General features: G+C 30.0%; 1 protein-coding gene across 5 annotated transcripts in view; it reads right to left on the reverse strand.

Moving 5' to 3' along the window:
- Vang (Strabismus domain-containing protein Vang) overlaps nt 1–19,902 on the reverse strand; it is a 57,948-nt gene that overhangs the window by 22,994 nt on the left and 15,052 nt on the right. For 2 of the 5 annotated variants that reach the window (XR_010882239.1, XM_067281890.1), the window contains exon 1: nt 6,915–7,345. The exons of 1 other annotated variant lie outside the window; for it this stretch is intronic. The gene's annotated coding sequence lies outside the window, so the exon portion shown is untranslated. Of the gene's footprint in view, nt 1–5,248; nt 6,846–6,914; nt 7,347–19,902 lie in introns of those variants that run through there. 2 more of the 5 variants (XM_067281893.1, XM_067281892.1) reach the window with 2 other exon arrangements.

Consider the following 19,902-nt stretch of genomic DNA (forward strand, 5'->3'; position numbering starts at 1 on the left):
AAAATGCAACATCGTGAGAAAAAATAAGAAGAAAAAGTCCAGTCAAGCGAAGAAGAAGAAGAAGAAGAAGGAGGAGGTTTTCACAACTTCGGCAGTACATTGATGCCTAGAAAGGTCAATGGAATCTAAACCAGTCTGTCGAACCAAAGAAAAAAATAAATAAACAAAATAAAATAAAAATCGCTAGTGGGTTTTACCACTTTTCTGTATTTTCCACTGCAAATTTAATGGAGTTAATTAACATGGAGAAATGTGGTTAGTCGTTACGAGAATTGCTTCGGAAGAAGGAAAAGTTGGAAGAGAACAAAAGCTTTCGTTGTAACTCGGTTAACGGATGGATGCACGGTCACACATACGATCATCTCAAGAAGATTTCAGATACTATTCAACGTAACAACAATTAGATGTACTTGGCAGATTCTAAAGATGCTTACTTTTTTTTTAAACTATAGCGTGATGATAGCGTGTTAAAATTAAATACTTCGTCCTTACTTGTGTTGTAAGAGTGGTAAAAGAAATTAATTTCGAGTTTACCGAATCGAATTTTTGAACTTATCAAAGTAGATTTTTCTCCGGAGAGATTCGCACGAAAATGCTTCGTATGAGAAGAGAAAGGGGGAGGGGAGAGAAAAATGCCGGTAGTACAAGTTTTTGTCAGGCTTCTTGTAAGATTTTTATTCGATTTTGTCCTGTATTTTTGGGCCTGTAATTTTACGTTATCGAAGGGGGAATCTGTTATGTTATTGACTCTTCTATTGTCTATTCTAACCATTACGTACTGAATAATATTTTACTGTTGTTTCTCGATAATCCGAAATTGTAGGTCCTACTGCAATGCATTAGTTGTGAGGGACAATTCCGGCTTGAAAGAAAGAAATTTCATTTTCTAATGGATGGATGAACAAGTTTAACGTGGAGGGAGGAACCTCTAATTTTTTTTTCATGTTTATGTCTTAAAAAGAATTTTATCAATCAATTCTTTCCTTAAGGTAAATTTAAAAATTCAATCTTGATTTGAATAAATTCGATTAAAATAGAAGTTAAGCCAGAAAAATATTTCAATTTAAGAAAAATTTCACGTTTAGAATATAAATCTCTTGACAAATCTACATTACTCGAAAAATAAACTATAAAAGAGCAACAAAACAAAAAATTAAAACCGCGAATACAGTAAAATATTCTCGTTAAAATTCAAAGCAGCCATAGAGAAGATGCAAGCATCCATTTTTGTTAAGAACAGTTTTATGTAAATTTTCCTCCTCAGTATTTTTATGCATACTTTTTTAAAAAATATTTTGACTTATACTATTGAACATAGAAAATTTTATAAATTAAAGAACATTATTTATAAAGACATTGATAAATTGATGGGAGGAAGAGAGAAAAAAAAAACTAGAAAAGTAATAAGTTCTGGAACATTATTTAATGCTAGAAAATTTCAATATTCGTCACACTACTCTTCCTGTTTACGTAATAGGGAGTAGAGAAATGGTAGAAAGGTAGATAAATTAAATAAATAGATAAAAATTCTTTGGCATTCTCCAATAGATTTAAAATGTTCATTCGATAAGATTATAACAAAGATTGATTAATTCTGTTTTTAATCAGCACGTCGATCCGTTTAAAAACACAGAAACAAACGGAAATAAATGTATCTCCTCTTGTTCTTTTTAACTCTAACCAATCTTTATTAGTATAATCACGTCTCTAAACAACTTCTCATAAATTATTTACGTCTAAAAACACAAGGATTGCCTATAATCTTATGTAATATTTTTGCTTATTTTTCTCTCTATAACTGTTTATATAATAATATAATAGTTAAAGTCAAATTATACGCATGAATTATACAAAAATATGAATTTAAATCTACTATTTTACAATATTTAACATTTATTTTATTATATTTTAAGTGCAATTTTCTGTAAAGAATTCTTCTACTTTCTAACGCTTCGTCTCTAAAGTCGTAGTGAAGGATGATGATACATTAAACACGCTAAATATTCATAAAATGGGAATTAATAAGGAATTTTTTAACTCGTGAATGAGTTATATTATGATATATTGTAAACTGGAATTTCGTAAATTCACGTAGAAGACGTTTAGAATAATTATAACGAGATGAAATGACATTGAATCCGATTTGTGACAACAATAATTACTCAAAGCACGAATTCATTACTGAGCAACGATATAATTAACAAAGCTTTGATTTCGAAACGAATTAATTAAACGTCGAAATGTTTCAAACTTAATTATTTATCGATATTTCGAAACAAAGCTTGAATAAATTATATTTTGATAAAATCTATCCGATGCGGTCTATAAATAATGATTATTATAGTTCATTCAAACTATACACGACGATGTAACTAGATACACACGTCTGAAGGTCTCTATAATTGGAAATATGGCAAATATGTCTAGCTGTTACATGATCCTTAACAGCAATAACGTCTATATTATGGTATATTAAAGGCAAAGGATTTGCTAAACTATATCCATTAGTAAATCCATAAAGAGGATAAGCGATTGTCTACGTCTGTTGCATTAATTTATACAGTGTAATGCTCTAAAATCATATAAAATTTATTCATTTATTTACAAGGAAAACACTCCCAAAAATATAATAAAACGACAGTTTTCACGATGTATAAAGAAAATATATGGCAATAAAGAACTAAAATTATACATATTTATAAATTATTTTGTTTATTTTGTCTAAAAACTAGAATTTACTGGAAAATTATACAATTTTCGAATGTAAATTTATACAATTTAAAATAGAAAATGGATAAGATATTTTCTGATGTAAATTGTCTTTTTATCTCCTCGAATTTCTTGTTAAATATTCAATTCAGATAAGAATTTATTTATGAAAATAAAAAATTAAAGTATTTTTTTTATTAATTTTTCCGTATATATATATATATATTTTTAATATAAGAAGAATATTTAAGAAGAAATTGGAGAAGATAAGAAAATTTGAATGAGAAAATATGGAGTCAACTTATTTTTGTTGAACAAACACAACTCCCTCCTATGTAATTTTAGCCAAATATTTTTCTCTCTACAGCGAATTCATCTCGGCAACGGTGATGAAAATATTTGATAGATGAGCAGTCAAACTTTTTCACTTTCTTCTCTGTTAAACAGAAGAAAGATTTCGAGTCAATGACCCGAGAGAGATAGCCGAACGATAGTCTCATCTGACATTTTTTGATCCAGGTCGCTGACTGACCCATTTCCATCTGTGTAAGTGCTCTTTATAACTCAAAATGACAACCAGGAAATTTCTTATTTTTCCATTTTTATAGAAAAATTCCTACTACACTTGAATTTTAATATAAATCCGAGTTAATGCGGCGAGACAGATCACAAGATCTTTCTTTTTGTGTTAAGGATAAACTCGAAGGAAGTCGCTATTAGTCAAATAGCAAGAAGGAAGTTGTCATCCGGTGCTTCCTGTTTATCCCTTGTTATCATTTATTCGGATGTAGTAATTTTTTTCCCAAAAACCAATAAGTATATTATACAGTTTCCTCCGCGTCATGGCTAAATAATTATATTTTAAATAAAATTTCTTAATTTAAAACGACTAGAAGTTTTGTATATCTATATCTAGGCCACTATATTTTGTATATGAGGTATAGATGCTTAGTTATTATATTAAAATGATTATGTAATTTGAGAAATATTTATAAAATCGATTTAAATTAAAAGATTATCCTCGATAACATTCAGTTGTGTTCTTTAAACTGATCAAAAATACTTATTGATTCAGCAGAAAGAGGATTTATCATTCTAAATTCCAACTCCTATGCAATTTTCTTATGAGATAAACTCTGGAAAGAAGATCTAAAAGTTACATTTTGTTATCGGAAAGTTCTTAAATCTTTTTTAAATCGATTTTTTCTTTAAATTTTCTTATTTCTCTCAACAGAAATAAAGATTTTTGTGGCTGTAAATTAGAAAATAAAATTAAAATCACTCGGAAAATCAGCCGTAAAAAATGATGAAAATGTCCAAAATATCTGCATAAAAATTAGAAAAATATGAATAGGATGAATAGTGGTAAGAATGGATAAAAATTAAATGATGATTAGGCCTAATATCGTTACATAATTATCTACAAAATTTAGATATAATATAGAAAATAGTGGCAAAATTTATAAAGTTTAAGTGAATAGAAAACTATATTTTGAGAATAATTCAACCATTGTTACTTTTAATGCCATGGGAAGATTTAAAAAGATAGATAATGACGATACAGTATTTTAAAATAGCATAACTAAAACATTCGGAGAACAGTAGGCCTACGCCTTAGAACAATGAAAATGTTTCACGTCGTTAAAACAGCTTAAAAATTCATTACCGTTTAATGACTAACGTATTGCACCTATATGGAAACAATATATTATTATTATTGACAAGCAATGCATAACGCTAAACAGATGGCTGTACTTTGTGTAGTTGAAAACTAAGTATCGTGTAGTTTATAGTTAACAACCCGAGAGTTGTTCATTCACAGATTTAAAGTACTTTTTAAAAACAGTTTTATAATATCAAATGTCACGAGTGAAACCTTCATGACGACAATGAACCAGTTATGGCGGTTGTTAGATGCAACCGCACCGAGATTCGACCTAACGTCACGGTCTTTCGTGATGATTTTTAATCGTCTATCTAACATTATATTATTGTTTTTGTTTTTATTTACAATTTTTTTAATGAAGATCTTACTTTTCAACACGTACGAAAGCGATTTAGAAGGTCAAACGAGACTTAAAACCTTTGCTTACAACTGAAGGACTGAAACGTTTTGCGTAGTAACTCAACGGGGTTTGTACTAAATTCCTTTTATAAAACTGGATGCCATAGTTTTGTTGTATCAAAAAGATTTCTAATATGAAGATGCTGCGATTTTGACTTTCATCATTATATTATTTATTCGTAAATAAGTCTGCAAATCATAGGAGATAAAAGCTTAATGATACTGTCGAGCCTTATCATTATCTTAAAATTGTAGCTTAATAGAATTGGTCTATTATCATACCTTGGAAAGGATTCTAGAGAGACGAGAAGCCGCACCTTTCTTAAAACATTTTTAAACTTGAATTTTCTGACACAAAAATTGAGTTTTTTAAAAGATTTGCTTCGTAGAAACGAGTAATATAGAAGAGGGGAGTGGTAAGTCATGCAAAAACTAAACATTAAACATTTCAAACGAATCAAAAGTATAACCTACCAAAAGAGTGGATCCTTAAAGATTATTCCTGAAGCAAAATAGATATCCTTTGGTAAAGGTGCATTCCGATCACCACCAATCAGTCTAATTAACTTGTGTGATGGATACGTGCATAGAATATGGCCGCCGAAAACAACGAAGAGCGAAGAAGCATCGGCAGCTGTCCGAAAAAGTTACCTAACAGGTTCCAGGAGTCAGTAGATTGCCTCTACAGGTAGAGCAAAGGGCCTAAAGTTCATTCGATTGTCTGGCATTGTGTTATGAACCATATTCTGGAAATCACACAAACATCGAATCGATGTAGTGTTCTATCTTCGAGAGTGTGAATGAACCCCATCTGACATTCTGAAGCACCTCTTTTGATAAATGATAGTAAGTGATGAATGGTGCTGGAATGGCTGGACTAACCAGAAACTATAAGATTTATTCTTCGGGCGTTTGCGTGGTGCAGTTCGGAATTCTTTGATTAGAAAGTAGATTAAAAAGTTCTCAAAATTGTATAAGTTTAATTTTAGCCGCCTTTGATTCGTTTAAATGCCAGTAGCTCTAGTTTTATTACATTAAAGGTATACTAATTTGTAGTGTAACATTGCAATTCGTTATTCCACTTAAATTGCTGAGGTATTTTTGGTATATGAAGTGCAAACTGAGACTAAAGATGTAAATCTCTACGAAAAACTCCCATTGAAGAAAGAAAGAAAGAAAAAACAAATTGTAGGTCTACATGGGCAATCCCGAACAACGCCTCTTCCTCCGCCCACATTTTTTTCCAAAAATATCTGATAAGTAACGTCACTTTCCATCAATATTGTGTTATCGTAACCACGTTTCAGATGCCTGGATATATTAACAGGCGTGAAGATATTAGTCTATCTTACTCATCGCATTAGAGGGTCTGCAGGTGAGTGGCCGTTCCCATTTAATTAAACCGGACTCATTCTATCTTCCATTTCCAATTTTTAATAATGACAATAAAGTTCTGCTGCTTTAATTTCTTCTTTAATCATAATTATCTTGGTTTTCTCCCCTCTTCTTCTTCTTTTTTTTTACGACGTTCAACATTTGTAGAGTGAGAAATGATTTAAAGATGCCAAAACTCATTACAATATCGAAAATAACATATTGGCTTCGAAGCTTTGCCAACTGTAATTAGATAAAATTAAAAGGTAATCTGTCCTGGTTGGTAATAACGCGCTTGGTTACTTCGACTCGTTTCGATCGCGCTAGGATAACAATAGCAATCTAAAAGTCATGTTACTTACAAAAAACAATGGCCAAAAAGAATAAGAAAAGCCATTTTTCCTCTTAAGGAAGCCTCATATTCGTCCAAATGAGGACTTCTTAAGTAGGTTTGGATTCTCTGTATCAAATTACAACATAGGCGCCGGTGTCTTACATGCTTCCATTCACTTAATAGGAGAGGAAAAAAAATTACCGTATAAGAAAAGGATATTACTAAATGGTTAATTAACTGAACTTCCTTTCTGTTTTGCATTAATTTACTAATTTACACGCCATTTTAAACAGTGTATTGTTCGTAACTCGTGTTTAGAAGAATTATCAAAAGACTTAACGTGTGTTTCTGATAAGGATCTACCGCGGTTAAGATGGCAAAAAGGGGGAGAGGGAAAAAGAAGAAAGAAAAAAAAACAAAAAAAGCACTTACCGAAATTTAATATTAAAGACGACTTGAATTTAGAAGTCCAAACGGCGTAAAGCCACAAACAGGCACGAAACACACACATTTGGCACTGACTAAGAACAGAGCAGAAACAATAGATGCGCAACACGTAGCCTTCGATTAGCAAAATATCCAGTAAAACTCAGAGGCTACCGAATGTCACATACCAAGTCGGTTACTCCCTATAATAAACCTTGCAGAAAACCAGACGGTCCAGTTCACGACAGAACACATCTCCCACCTTCTGCCGTTGGGGCTGTAAAAGCGCAGTATCCTCCGCTACCCTCTAACTGGATCGATATGCTCTAACGCATTCGGTTACTCCATTGGTCGAAATTAAACCTTTCTGCTTCCTTTCTCGAGATTATCCAGACCTTTGGGCCAATAGTAGCTCGGGGAACGCAATCTGGAGAACATATAAATGGTAACGTAACAGAGGTGACTGGCTTCGATCAAAAGTGTACTTTTTTGATAGATTTTATTTATTTTAACCGTGGTAAACACGTTCAATAATACGTAGGATTACATAGGTAGGCTTTGCCTACTTTTCTCTCTTTAGATGTATAATTTTTTTTAACCGTTGTTGCTTTTTATGCTTGGAATATACGCTAACAACCCTAGGGGTAGACTTGGAATCCGTTTGGGAATTACCCCAATTGCTGTCTGAGTGAGATATGTGTCAGTGCTAAAGGTGTCTAAGTAGAAGCCGAAAGGAAGTGGACCACGATTCGAGTGAAGAATGATGGTTCTTGTGAGAAATAAACCACCCAAAATAGGCCCCCGACATTTTTTATAAGAACAAGTTGGAACGAATTGTGCAAAGTATTGCCTAATTATCCGACCGAGCTCTAATCTATCTCGAAATAATATCTTCAAATATAGAATTTTTGTAAATCATTACTACTCTGCAGAACCCATTTTCTTCGAAATTGTATCGATTTAAAAGTCCAATCGAGTTTTGCGTGCAAGATTTTAAACTTAGTTCCGCTTATTTTTGAGAAAAACAAGTTATAAAATTATTAGTATTATTGTTATTATTATTACTATTGTTTATTTTTTTTTTCCAGCTAGAGGCAGTTTGTTTCTAGTAGGCAGTGCTAATGGGATTTTCTCCTAATGTAAAATTCGTTGCAGGAAGATAAAAATAATGGAGAAGACATTCAATAAAGAGAAGGATAAGGTTTTTAAAAGTAGAGAAATTTTAAATTCTTTCATTTTTATTGTTTATATATACTATGCTCGCTCTTTGCCTAAAGGCAACATTAAAGGAAATTAAATTCCTCAAATTGTACAGATCGATAAAATACACCAATCTCCCTATTCACTGCATGCCTAGCCATGCAGAGTTAACGAATATTTTATACTTATGAGTTACGTGGGAGATGATAAAACATTAGTTAAGGTAATATTCGCTTTGTGAGCGGAAAAAATACCCTTTATAAGTTTGAAGATCATTAAATAAATCGAGGATCCGATTTGCTTTTAAATATTTATCAAATCTCGTGAATTTCTGTAAGTCTCTAATGAATTGGTGTATAAAATTTTGAAAGAGAAACGAAATTTTATAGACCAATTCATTAGAGACCAGAAAAATAAGATGCATATTTTTTATGCCGTATTAAATGTATTTAATAAATTTAAGTAATAAAATGTACGGGATTGAAAACAGAAGCGGCTTTATGTAAAGGAAACTTTCGTCTTCATTAAATCTTGAATGGACGTTTCGACATTATTGAAATGTTTGATCGTTCAGGTGTGGTCAAGTCGAGCTAATTTTTTTGACTGTCATGATATCAGAAGCGTGCATGTTCTCCATTAGTGTAGCATGGGTCTATATATCTTAAGTTCCGACAGAAATGCTATTAGCATCGTTTCTTTTAACTTTAATATTTCTGACAAAATATAAGTAATGAACGACTATTTATCATGTTTGAATTCTTCTTCTTGAATTACTGTCGTGCACAAAAAGTGGAAATGATATATTGTCCATGAGCATGAATAAATATGAAACTATGCCGGTAAAAATTCTAATGAATCATGTTCATAAAATTGATATCAACGCCTTCGTATCTTGATTACTCTTTTCGTATTTTTAATGTTAATAAATCGTAAGGTGATTGGCCCTATAAGCCAAATCCTAGAATTTCCTGTAACCATTATCATTTACGGTGATTAATATGAGGAAATGGCAACTTGTAATAATCCTATCAGGATAATGGCTTTTTATTATCGTGATAAATGCTCAAATGAACCTTTTTAATTTAACCTCTGGAACCCCTATAATCTACAAAACTCTGATGACCACCAACCGTGTTTAGACCCGATTTAAAAGTTCAAAGTACCAAAACATCTTTGTATTTTAAAATATAGATTTTTATCGATTTCTTAATGATGAATTATGAGTTTTGCATGAGTTCCTTCGGAATTATTTCTTGTAAGTTTAATCCATATTCTATTAATACTTTACGAGATATTGTTGTCACGCAAACTTGTACGATTACATAAAATCCCTAACTTTATGGTTAAATTATGTTTTAATATTATGAAAACATAAGCAATGCTGAAGATTTTGTTTCTGTCTTTGTTTAAAGAACATTTTGGCAATTCTTTAGCAGTTCTCAATCACATCTCAATGCGTTGGGATATATTTCGGACTTTGATACTTCTCCTTCAGCAATATTATTTGTAATATGCTAATTGAGAAGAGACTAACATATATTAAGGAATGTTTCTTTAGAAGATTTCATGCTTAAATCTTCTAACTTGTTCTAAATTTTTGGCTTTTATCGTCTTACGACGTTGCGAAAGTCGGTGTTCACCAGTAGATAGCTCGCTTATTATTATTTTTTAAATAAAATCTTACTAGAATAATTAAATTATTTTCATAAAATCAAATTCTTAAAATACATTTATTAATTGAATTCAATATTTTATTAAATTTTTAAATCATAAAACACTTTAGATTAATTTATATATTTTTTAACATTTGAAAAATTCGATTTTTTAGTGAAATTTTAGCTACAAATCTTTTTATAATTAAAAATAAAGGATAATTTATATTAATTTAAATGGTCGAGGCAAAGTAGATTAATTTGCAGGATTAATTTTGTTTAAACTTTTCAGAGAAATTCGGAAAAAAAAAAAATTCGTTTAAAATAAGTCTTAAAATCGCATGAAAAATTCAAACGGAATGAGTCAGAAAATCGTTCTAAGAGTGTTATAAAACTAAGAAATAGAATTTATAGAGGAAACGGCGCTTAAAATTGATAAAAATTAAAGCAGCAGAACCCGAGAAGTTCAATGCTACTGCTGTATATATTTAATAGAGCAGGGGGTACCACACGCAGGGAGTTCAGCCCATACTGCCTGCAAATGAAGCTCCCGCACTTGGATAAAAGCGGCAATGGACTATTTGGAGATGATGGGACCATTCTATTTTTTTTATTCGTCTGGGTTATGTTAAGTTTACTAAACAGTGAATCATCTCTGGCTGTTAGTATAAACATCACTCTATAAAAATCTGCAAAGAGATTTGACCATCTGGTCGTGATTGTAAGTTTTATTTATGGTCTTCGCTTAAAATTGTGTTTAACTATTTCCTCAGTTACTATATAATGTACTGTATGTTTAAGGAACAGCTGTTTGTATTTCTGTTTCCATAAATTTAACAGTCCATAAACATAATACTTCCATTGTCCTGCTGTACTTCTACAAACGAAATTCCTGTAAATAGTTTAAAAGTTCCTTTATACTGAAAAATATTTTGCACAAAATAAATATCAGAATTGTTGTACTGAAAGGTTTAATGTACACTTTACTTCCTGTTATAACCACTTTAATCGCTATTTATTCAAATCGAAGACATTTATGACTTAACAAAAATAATTAAAATTTATTCGTGTTACACAAGATATAATTTTTATTTATGGAATTATTTACGTTCTGACTGTGATTTTATAATGGGTGATATATTGATACACTGTATGCCTTAATTTAATGTTTCTTAAGTAAACAAACCTTAGCGCATTTTTATAAATTGACTCTTGTCGAGCCCTATTAGGATTTTCCTTTATATATAACACACCCTCATATATTATATATAGCACACCCTCTTATATTAGATAGTTTGGTATATGAAAAATAACTCATCGAGAAGACTCCAGAAAATCTTGGGTGCTCCCAGAATTTTTTCTTTTTTAAGAATATAGGAGGTTAATTATTCAAAATCCATAATCAGGGGGCTTATAAAAGACCAGGGTGTGCTTATATTTAAAATTCAAATTTTGAGCTTTCTGAGAAATGAAATTAACGTGGAATTCTTTATGTTATTTATGTATTAAGACATCTAATTGGCACTGAATGATACATTGCAACATATTTAATGCTGTAAAACGTAAAAGAGAAAAGGGATTGACGGCAAAAATTTATTATTAAAGATATTTTTAAAAGTTACTAAAGATGCATATTAATGGCACTTACATGGTCATGAATTATAATTATAATTATAATTGAGGATGTAAAATTTTAAAGGTAATATTAACATACAATTTTTTTAAGATTTAGGCCTATATATTATATTATTATTTGTTATTTTAACGTAATGTATAGGTTTTATATAGGCCTAAAAGTTTCCAACTATATTAATTATAATACACGTTTTAATCATAATTAATATGAAGATTATTTGGATAGTTTTACGATCGCTACGAAGAAAATTTAATTATTTAATTTCTTGATTAGAAAACAAAAAAAACAATCTAATAAACTATTTCTGTACTCATAAATTTATATATTGCTATCGATTTCAGTAGAAATCGTAAAAGATTATGTTCTTTTTCATGAAATCTGCTAGACAGTTGCGATAATTCCCACTAACAATATGATTATAGCATAATTCTCAACTAAAGTAAAAAGAAAGGGAAAAAAAAACCTTTAAGACTCTAATATTACCAACCGACATCACCATTTTTGAGTGAAAGATTTAGAATTTTTCTCATAACAGGTAATGTCCTTTCCTCCGTAATACCATTTCTTGGGGGATTTTATTCATTACAAGTTTCTTAAATATTTTAAAAGAATAACTACTTACATTTCTCCCATTCGTTGTTAACAAGAATATCATCGTTATAAGAAAACTTTATACAATTTTAACAACTTAGAATCCGTATTAATCATTATCGTTTCGACTAGTGACGATACACTCAGATCCTAATTGGCATCATACTGCGATTAATTCTCTCATGTTTCACTTAATTATATTACGAATAAAATGACTAACATTCGTTCAATTACTGTACAAATAGAATTTTATATCAGTTATGACATCTTAATGAAACTTTCTCCTTGCTTGTTACGCACGGAACTAAAATGCATTACTCGCAATACCGAATCAGCTTAACTATCTCAGCTTGAGATGATGGCGTTACACCCCAAAACTAAGTTTAAGTGTAGCATTAGCTTGACACTCCAATATGTAGGAAGAATAATAAATAGCAAAAGGGAACAATTAGCCAGTAACGATCGCATATTTCTGCTGACTGTAGCAAAGACCAGACAGAGAGTTGCAGGGCTAAACTTTGCCTGAGTCAGTCATTGACAAATGATTGTAGCAACCCGGCGTTAACCTTACAGCCACCTGCCGTCAGTGTCGCTTTCCCTAGACTGATCTGTCGACAACATTTGTCAGCAGACGGTAATATGTTACAGCGAGTGAAGTCGGACTTTTCTATCATCGCTACCTTACTATCACAGCAGTGTCCATTCCACCATTCATCACCATTTCTCATCTAAAATTAGATTAAGAATTAAACACTTAACACGGCACATCCGAGGAGGAGGTGCTTATGGTATTGCAGCACCCCTTGATAACAAAGCAAACAGTTCTTTTTTAATTTAAAATAAAAATAAATACAATAACGCGTATCACATAATTTCAATTAAGCGACTGAAGTAATTCTAAGGTAATTGAGTAACATTCTCCGAAAAACAACAGGGGGTACGTGTTTTGGTCTCAGTGGCGCGTTATAGCTTCATGGCCGATCAGGCAAATTTGAATTAGAGAGCCCCATGTACAGTGTTGACTGTAGACGTTTTTTTTTTTCCGGAGCAATTTTGGGGAGGAAAGATTTTCTTATAAAAGGTGATTTGCCTGGGAACCCCTACCAACAGGGGCTCCAGGCAATTTCCCTGCGTATAGGATAACGCACCACTGCTTGGTCCCCCCTCCGAATCTTCCTTAAACAGCACCCATATTTACAAATCTTAAATACACAACTAGCCCTTAGATTTTAGTGTAGTTTAAGCATCGAAAGTTGATATTTATTTTTACCAAAAAATAAAAAACAAAAAAAAGAAAACCAAATTTAACAGTAAGAATTAAGTGTATAGCATCTACTGTATGTCTTCTGTTTAAATTTTGATTCCTGTTCCTCTTCTGTTTACCTTTTGTATTATCTTTACGCTAGCTGCGATGGTTATCTTTATAGTAAAGAACCGAACGAATTAATGGCATCCCCGAATTTCACGAAAATCATGCGATGGAAGATTATTTTTCTTTAGCTTCTTCCGAAGTTTGATAGCTTAAAAATAACTATTCTTAGATAAATAGGGGTTAAAGGAAAGTTAGAAAAATAACGCGAATCGTGACTTGAATAGTTGCGTATCGGGTGCTACAACACCGTTGCTGTCAAAGGTGAACAGCGCCAAAAGTAATAATATTGTCATTTTGTTAAACTTACACGAGTGTTGGAAATTTAAAGAATTTTAATGTCTTAATTTTTTTTTTTTTTTTATTTTAGATTTTTATGGGGGTGTCGAGCTAACGGTAGCGATCTAGATTACAGTGCAGGCTATTAAAGTGTACTGATGTATAGCGTGAGTGCTTTCATGTTTAAAACGAAAAAGAAAAAGCAAAATTCAGTTCAATTCCGAAAGTTTTTTCGTAGATGTAACGTTGAAAAATCGAAGCTTTTGTAGAATGTATCGAATTTTTCAATATTTCTATTCTTCTTTTATTATTATTATTTTTTTTTTATTAAAAATTCTTCTGCTTTTAGAGTTTTCGGAACTCTTCAAATGGAAACGATACAAAAATTCTGTATTTTAAACAATTTACGAGGATGTTTACGTTATTTAGAGCGCATTTGCACGTAATTTTCGATACGTAAACAGCTATAAAAAGTCTAATTTTGAAGAGAAGACGAGGTTCCCTCATACGTCTAATGTTAAATATGGACGTGGCAGAATTCTTTGACAAAAACAATGGCACTTTTTATACTAATGACAAATCTCTGTATTCGAAAGAATGCTGTGACAAATTGTTAAATAGAAGATAATAAACTCTTGCACCTTTCTTTTTCTTATTGTTAAAAATCTCGTTCAATTTAGAGTTTAATAACGTTTCATTTTCTTCTATGTTATTAAACGTTAAGGCTAAATACCACTTTTTTATATTCATATTACACAAAAATAAATTAGTACATAATTGTTAATGTAATATTTTTAGAAGATGAGTGAAAAAAACATTATTCATTTTAAAAAAAAATTAGAAAGAAAAAAGAAAAAAGAATCCTTCGGGTATCATCTCGATGAAAAATGGTTCTAGCAAATGGTAATCTCAATTTTATTATTAGAGTAGGTGTATCGTATGTCTTACATTTATAGGTGCAGCCCGAGGGCTATCATATTTTTAAATCTGTCAGATAGAAAAGATTTTATACTCCATACTCTTTGCTTATTAAGCTATTTAAAGATTTTCCATGAGAATGGTTAAATTCATTCGAAGAAGATTGCTAGACTGTGCAACATCAACAACTTTATTTATGACGTTTTAAGCAATCTTTATCTTCGAATTTCATTCCTGCTTTAAATTATTTTGAATAAAATTAAATATATATATAGTTTTTTAGCGAAGTATATACTTTAAAAATCTTTGCTATTATATCATTAAGAGGCTTACCGAGCATAAAATATGCGTCGTAGGCCTCTTAATAAGCATAGGGAGCGTGAAGAAAAGGATGATGCACCTGGTCTAAGATGGAACACTATTATCTTCTTATCTTAAAATATCACTTGGCTTATCTGAAGATATTTTTATATTAAACCTGCGTTATGGGCCACCCATCGTGATGAGTAATTACGCTATATAATTGTTTGAAAAAGTAAAGATATTTTTGCCTCCGAGTACCGACTTTTTGATATTGTGCAGAACCTCGTTATTTTCGATTTACTAGAAACTTAAATTCATAGGAAAGTCGTTCTTGATAATTGCACTAATTTTGTTTATAAATCCTTGAAGGGTAAGCTCGACTTTGAACCACGAAAGAAAGAAACAAACAGTGAAAAGACGGAAAACTAGTTTGTCAAAATGGTCTGGAAATATTTCTTTTTCATCTTTAACATTAGAAAAAAAAAATGAAAATGTGCTATTTTTCTATGGATGAAATAGCCTATAATTTTATAAACTCATAAAACTGAGTCTTTTTTCTTCTTTTTCTTGTACAGAAACAAACTCGAAGTAGTTTATGGAAGAAATAATGAATTTTTGATGTGTTTTGGACAACATTAAACGATTTTTTTACAGCTGATCGACAGATATTTTTGTCTCAATTGAACAATGATCCTGTTAAGAACTAGACTAGGGGTCAACCTTTCTTCTCCAACACAACGAGAACTTAACAGGTAAAAAAAAAAAAGAAATCACTAAATCACTATTGTGGTTTGTACTAAAGGAAAGAAAGAAACAAAGAGAAATCGAGCGGATAATTCGATTTATTTAAACCTCTGAATCTTTTCTATAACACTTTTACGTTCTCAGACGTTTAAAAAACATATTATATACAGTATATATAAATTAACATTATAAATTTACAATCGAAAACAAGCTAAACGAGTCGCGATTTGTATGAAAATTCTAAGAAAACGGAAAGTAAAATTGATATTCGATCACGATGTAAAGAGTATAAAGTGGATTTTTAACGATAGGAATAAGAAAAATCCCGAGATAATTTCTCGTTAACATTTCAATTAACTTAAATTTTGTACTTTTTTCTCGACCATGATTAAATCTATAGGGATGGGAATTTGATAAGGGATTCTTTATTGTTATCACAAAAGTTTATTCATACATTCACAGATAAGACCGCTTACCCTTTATTCCATTTGTTTTTCTTTTTAATTGTCAACATAATTTTTAAAAATTATTCGTACATAAAAAAATATATATATATTTTATAAATTTAATAACAAATTAATATAGATAATGGGATAAATAATTAATTAGTTTTTGTCTTAATTACTTTTAAGATTTTGAATTAAATATTTACTTGATAATTGTAATTAGGTTACTCGATACATAATTACATTAGAATTAAATGAGAAAAATAATAAATATTTAATTCGATAACTTGAGAAATATATTAACAAATTTATTTACTCGAAAGTTAGATAAAAATATTTTTAAAAAAATAATAATAATATAATGCTTTAACTCAATACATTTTCTAATCGCAATAATGGATTTTCTGAAATTAAATTTATATGACGAATAAAAAAAGTGACTACATTTGACGTTTCCAGTCTAAAAAAATAATTTTTATATCCAATATTTTCCACTGTCTGACACTTTATTTATGGCATTGAAACCAGAAGAGAATAAAAGAATAAATGCTGTATTTTATTATAATTAAATTTGTAATAATTTCTAAAATATTTCGCTTATATTTCTGAAAACTTTAATCATATTAAATTAATGATTATAAAATCATTTTTATATCGATTTTCCTATTCTTTTCAACTAAAAAGTGTACGATATTTCACGTCAATTTGACGTCATCTCTTCAGTTTTACAATGAGAAAACTTAAAAAAATGACGTCAAATTGACGTAAAAATGTGCCCTATCAGACAAATAAACCTTATAATTATGCCAAAACTTCTGCTGGAAGAATATTTTTTGATAAAAACTAATCTATAGATTATAAATCATTCAGTGTCATTAATAACACCAAAGTTTGGAAACGTTTTTATAGACAAGTGACAAATATTATACAGTTATCGACATAGAAAGTACGTCGCTTTTATAGCTAGTATTTTCCAATTTATAAACGTTTAAATTTATAAAATTATTCAGAAGTATGGTTTACGACACGCTTAGGCATTCTATATAGGCCCTATTGTTAGTTATATATATAATGTCTACAAGTATAGTCGTAAACCACACTTCTGAATAATTTTATAAATTTAAACGTTTATAAATTGGAAAACACTAGCTTAAAAGCGACGTACTTTCTCTTTCATAACCGTACTTATAATATTTGTCAAGCACATGCTACATTCCTGTTTTGTCACGAAACGTAGGCCCTATCACGTGGAGTAACATGTAACAAGGTAATCTGGCACTTGAGGGGCCTCAGAAACATTTGTTATAAATTATTCATTCCGTTGCATTTCTTGTATATTAAGAAAAATCTTTACTTTTTACCCCGTATATACTGGAAGTTTCAAGAAGGGCCTCTCTCGACCTGTAAGAAGCCTTTGCGAAACAAATTCAAATCAATCTACTTGTAAATGAATGCTTCTTCCTCTTTTTTAAAGAACCGTAATGCAATATTGGTTAAAGATATAAGATAGGTTATAAATAAACAAACGGGAGCTTTTCAATATATACAATTGATTATTTAATGCCAGGAAGGATTTAAATATAAATTTCATTTAAAACTACTCAATATATAACTTGTTACGATAGAAAGATTACGAACAATCTTCTTCATTGGGTGAGATTTTATTCATGAAACCACAATCAATTCTTCGTCATAAATAAACACGATTTTATTGATTACGTGAAGATCAGCCTTAAATATACAGAAAACGGGCATGAAATAACTCCAAAATTTAACATTTTATATAAAAATAATTAAGCTTTCATTTGATAAATAATGAGAAAATCGATTTTATTCGTTATTTTTATGACTTTCGTAGAAGGGTAGACTTGTGACTTGTCGGGTCCTATTTCATCTCTCTCAAATCCTATCGAAGATCGTATCGTATCAAAATATATTTCGAAATTGAGATAAATATAATCTGTATCGAGTAAGCAATTAACTTACCCGTTGAATTTTAAATAATTTGCAAATCTAAACTCGGAATTCATCTATAAATGACTCGATCGTGTTTCATTGGTGATGAAAGAATGAATTTCTTCTAAATATAATTTATAATCGTATTAAAACAAAGAGAATCTTCATCAATAACATCAAGTATCTAATTTATTTAATTTTAAATTAATACCACACAAATTTAATTATTTAACTTCTAATCCCTAATAACTTAAAATGTAAGTTATACTTGTATATTCAATCCAAGAACATTCAGATAATTATATAGACTTAATTATCATTAAATTAATAATTAGAGCATTTATATCTGTAATCATAAGTCCAATCAGAATTATAAAGATACAATAATTACTTAAATAAATAAATCTACATAATCAATTATAATTCTACATTAATTAGTTCGTAAGTACATGTTTTCGGATTTATCCACTAATCTTCGTACACGAATTAATTATTTTTGGCATATTATTTTAAAAGTTATTAATAACACTGGCTTTTAAATATATTATAAAGAATTTTCAATACTGTTTATAAAAATTATATTACAAATTTGAATAATTTTAATACAATTAGCATTTTTATCGTGCATGTAGAGAGAGCACAAATTAAATGCAATATAATCAATGTATCTATCCACTATTGGCTAACGATATAATGTGGCACGATATAACGAGGGGCTACTGTATTTAAAAACTTCAAAACAACGTTTATATTTTTAAAAAAATATTTCAACTTCCACACGTACTGTACTGTACCTAGCTAATTATTACAAGAACAAAACTGAATATTCCAAACTCTTTGCATGTTTTTTAGCATAAATAATTAAAACTAAACTGTTTTCTTTTATATTATAAATAGGGGATCTCAAGTTTCTTTAATCAATTGCTGTTAATGAATATAAAACTCCGTATTTCAACAACTTTCCTTCATAATTGGTGCGTGCATCACAATACGGGAAGCTGCGGAGTATTATGCTAATAAACTAGCGATATTACGTTTAGAAACGTCCGTGATGAGTACTATATTCCTTTTTCCAAAATAATTACTAGTAAAATTTAATATTTAACTGCAAACAATTGTCATCTCCATTACTTTAAGATTGAAATTTTTATTCTGTGAAATGCATCAATGGCTTTGCATCCTTTCATATTATTATTCCTTCCTCATTTTCTTGGTTTTATAGAAAAACCAGTCGATTTTGTTAACTGTGAAGCTATCAATCTCTCCTATATGCTCAAGACTATCTTCAGATCTTCTCTATCCGTTTTTCATTTCCTTTTCTCTTCTTCTCTTCCTCCTCCTTTATCTCTGAGTAGGCCCTTACTTCTCTATTTTATGTTATATCATTCACTGATAATTCTGATATCACGTCGTGATATCTTCTTCAAATTAATCACTATTAATGGAGCTTAAACTTCACTTAGCAAGTGGTGTATATTTTCAGTGAAGTTCACATCCAATTACGTAAATATTATAATCGTGGCGTCAAATATGATGTGATTCTGGTTTATTCATTAACTCGACTGCGAAATTAATTTAAAAATATACGATTTTCTAAGATAAGTAGACTATCTTTACTGTTTTTGAAAAGAAAAAAAACGAGGCATTCCTATCAGGAAAAAATTTAACGACCGTCTGTTTGTCAGATCGCTGTTAATATTTTTGAACTGGAATCCCAAAAACAATACAGTGTTTGAATGTAAAATCATAATAATAAAAGAGAGATTTACGTTAATTTAGAGAAAATACAATTTATAGTTATTAATATCATATTTTCTTAGAACTTTCGATATAATCCCTATAATTGTTTCTTAGAACGACAATATGACATGTAGAATTAAGCGTCAGATAAAAATAGATA

The sequence above is a fragment of the Centruroides vittatus genome, unplaced genomic scaffold (genome assembly GCF_030686945.1).
Source record: "Centruroides vittatus isolate TY-2023 unplaced genomic scaffold, ASM3068694v2 contig_927, whole genome shotgun sequence".
NCBI classification, from domain to species: Eukaryota; Metazoa; Arthropoda; class Arachnida; order Scorpiones; family Buthidae; genus Centruroides; species Centruroides vittatus.